At 43.1% G+C, this 3,771-nt stretch overlaps 1 pseudogene across 1 annotated transcript; it reads left to right on the forward strand.

Annotated features, from left to right (window-relative positions):
- The first annotated feature begins 672 nt into the window (after window positions 1-672).
- On the forward strand, window positions 673-3,190 carry LOC310842904 (disintegrin and metalloproteinase domain-containing protein 20 pseudogene; annotated as a pseudogene). Its single transcript has one exon. The product of its transcript is annotated as a disintegrin and metalloproteinase domain-containing protein 20 pseudogene (transcript).
- Window positions 3,191-3,771: the final 581 nt, after the last annotated feature.

Below are 3,771 nucleotides of genomic sequence, written 5' to 3' on the forward strand. Positions count from 1 at the left end.
GTGATGGTGGTGAATTTGTGTGGGGGTGGGAAGAGCAGGGGAAGTCCAGTACCTGACAGAACAACTATGGCGGTGGAAAGTGAAGAGACCTGGGTGCCCATTGTGTGCCACTGAGGTGCTTCATTTGGGAAAGAAACTGTGGGAGATTTGGAACTCAAGGCCTGGAGCAGGAACTCATGGAAGCTCCCGTTGAGGGAGGCTGCAGCTTGGTGTGCAAAAAAGGAAGATGCTGAAGGGTTTGGGAGGGATTAGAGGGGTCATTCACTCATCCGGGTGGTTTTGACTGAGCTGGTGGCCAGCACTCCCTGCTGGCTTCCCTTCTCTGAAGGAGGTGGATGAGTGAAAACTGTGGCGGGAAGAAGCACTTTGCTCACCTGGGCTTCTTCAACTGGCCAAGTGAAAAGGAGGTGTTGCCTCAGAGCTGAAAAGGAACTCAGCAATGCAAAGACGATTGTGCTATCACCAGTTATTTCTAGGTTTTGTATACATTTAAACTCTAATTGAATTGTCACAGAAAGTACTTTTCATATTCCATTCCTGAATACTAAGAATCATAACCCATCCAGTACATGAAGTGGCCTCATGTCAACATTTATTAGTCCACAAGACTCTTTTTTCTCTTCTTCCTGCAACCCTCTCAGGCAGAAACTTCTTAGATACCTTCTCTTCCTCTACCATTCTGTTCCATCTTTGATCCTCCAAGCTCCGCCCACATTCCACAGATGGAGCACACTGGCAGTTGCTAGGCAACATATCTTCCTCCTCTTCTAATTCACATATAGCCTCCTTCCCATCTATCTACTAACCAGGTAACAACTGTCTGGGGCTTCCCTTTCAGGGATGAGATGCCAGAAGTGGTGCTTCAAGAGATAATTTCCTCTTTCTGGGAAAATGAGTGGCAGCCTGGCATGGCTGCTCATTATGTTTTTGAGGAATGTCCTGATTGAGACTGGTGGCCAGACACCACCTCAGGGCTTTAGGTATGCCTCTTATGAGGTGACTATTCCAAGGAAACTGAGCTTCAGGTATGGACTACAGGAAACCCAGGATGTCAGCTACCTGCTGCAGGTTGAGGGGAAGGGCCAGGTGGTGCATCTCAAGCAGAAGAAAGGCATTGTTCCTAAACACTTCCCCATCTTCATGTACAATAAGGAAGGGGACCTCCAGGTTGACTATCATTACATCAGGGATGATTGTTTCTACAGTGGATTCATACAGGACAAGCCTCTCTCTTCAGTCACTCTCAGCACTTGCTCAGGGGGACTCAGGGGACTCTTACAACTTAACAATGAGACATTTCAAATTGAACCTGTCCAGCCATCTGCTACCTTTCAGCATGTGGTGTATCGGCTGGAAGCAGAGGAGAGTGCCATGCACATGAGGTGTGGGTTGACGGAGGAAGAGCAAAGGCGTCAAGAGGCCATGATCCAAGACAGAAAGCATGTGGCTGCCAGAAGTCCTCCAGCAGAACTCTGGTGGCCACACAAGAGACATGCAGAAGTGGCATTTGTGGTGGAGCATGAACGATATGTTAAGTTTAATAAAAATGAAACTGATATAGCTATGAAACTTCTTGAGACCATCCATATGGTAAATTCCTTTTTTGAGCCATTTTTAGTTGAAGTGTCTATAGCAGGACTGGAGATATGGACAGAAAAGAACCTCATAGATGTTGATGGTGGAATAGGTGCCACACTTAAAGCTTTTAGTATATGGAGCCGTAACACTCTACTTAACCATCTAAAGAATGATGCTGCTCACTTAATTGTATACAGGTCGTATGGAAGTACTATCGGACTAGCATATGTAGGACAAATTTGTAGTAAATATTGGGCCACTGCTCTTGAAGTATCAATATATTTCAATTTGTTTGATTTTTCTGTGCTATTTGCTCATGAATTTGGGCATAATCTTGGTATGCCCCATGATAGTTCGGACTGTAAATGTGATCGACGTGCCTGCATTATGGCTGCTTGGCACTCACGGACTGATAAGTTTAGCAACTGCAGTTACCATAGGTATTTCAATCGAAAGGACTCACCTTGCTTGTTGATTCCACCAGAGCCTGATCAAATGTATAACCTTGAATACTGTGGCAACAAAGTAGTGGAAAAAGGAGAGCAATGCGACTGCGGTACAACTGAACAGTGTCGATTGGATTATTGTTGCAGGCCAGATTGCACGTTGCGTCCATGTGCCAATTGTTCTTCTGGCTTGTGCTGTGACAGGTGCAAGTACCGTCCCGCTGGATCCATTTGCAGAAAGAGTATTGGCATCTGTGACCTGCCTGAGTTTTGCACTGGGACTTCGGACCAATGTCCAGAAGATGTTTATGTACAAGATGGTGCCCCTTGCGGTGATGGAGTCTATTGCTATCATGGTCATTGTAGTACTCCGAATGGGCAGTGCAAAAAGATATTTGGCAAGAAAACCGTACGAGCTTCAGAGGATTGTTTCAGAGGACTGAATGTTCAAGGTGATCGCTTTGGCAATTGTGGCCTTGAACATGGTATTTTAAAGAAATGCAATGCTGAAAATATTCTATGTGGCCGAATGCAGTGTAGTAATATCCATAGTGTACCTACCTTGGAGGAACACCAAACCATCATTCAAACCACCATTGGCAAAAGCAACTGCTGGGCTACCGATTACCACAGTGGAATGTTGGTAGCTGATCTTGGAGCAGTGGAAGACGGTACACCTTGTGGCACTGGCATGATGTGTATTAGTAGGGAATGCAAGAATGTGTCCCTCTTGCAGTATGATTGCAATGCCACAAAGTGCCATAATAGGGGAATATGCAACAACCACAAACACTGCCATTGTTCTTATGGTTGGGCCCCTCCTGACTGTCTAAAGGAAGGATATGGGGGCAGCATTGACAGTGGGCCAATTTCAAAAAACTGGAATGGTGTCATTGTAGGTAGTATTGTAGGAAGTGTGTTGGTCCTTTCCACGGTGACTGCTGCTTTTGGCATGGGTGTGTATTACAGGTTTGTGCTAAGCAACAAGGTTAGAAGAAAGAGTTCAAGAATCTCTCCATCATAATGAACAGAGGAACGAAAACCATTCTAGATCACAGAAGTGAACCATGCAGAAAGTTTCAAAAGGGTATGATGGGTATAATGAGGTGGATGTTATGTAACATATTTGAGGGTGCAATTTTTTCATTAAAGTTTTTTGTTTAACAGTTTGTTGATAAAATTTGTCACACAGGGTAATCTTTGGTTTATCCACAAACCATTTTTTGGGGAAACCTTTTCATATATTTTGACACCATCTCTGTATTTTAGTGCAGAATATACAAATTCCCCCCTCTCACCATGGAAGAAGGGATGGGTGAAGATCTGCATCAGGGACAAGCAGGGAATGAAGCTCTACAATTGTCTGGGTGCTGTAGGCAGCTGCGGTCAATTCCCAGGAAGGCTGCAAGATAAACAACAAGTTTTTTCTCTTTTTTTAATAAGATATTTATTAAGGATTTTCTTAATACAATAGAAAAAAAACAGACAAAGTAACATATAACTTTACAATAACCATATTTTCTTCGCTTCTTTGGACTTCCTCGCATCTCTCGTTCCTGCATTCCAAGTTTATCAAACTTTTCCCAGCAATTTGTCACCTTGTTTCAATTCTTATTTTATAATTTTCCAATATTGTGTCCCTAATTTTAGATATTTACCCAAATCTTAAAAGCTTAATTTTAGCATAATATTTATCCAAAATTTATCTTTTCTTATCTTTTCACTTATCTTCATATTCCTTTCAACT

This window comes from Podarcis gaigeae (assembly GCF_964106915.1).
Source record: "Podarcis gaigeae genome assembly, chromosome: 4".
Lineage (NCBI taxonomy): Eukaryota > Metazoa > Chordata > Lepidosauria > Squamata > Lacertidae > Podarcis > Podarcis gaigeae.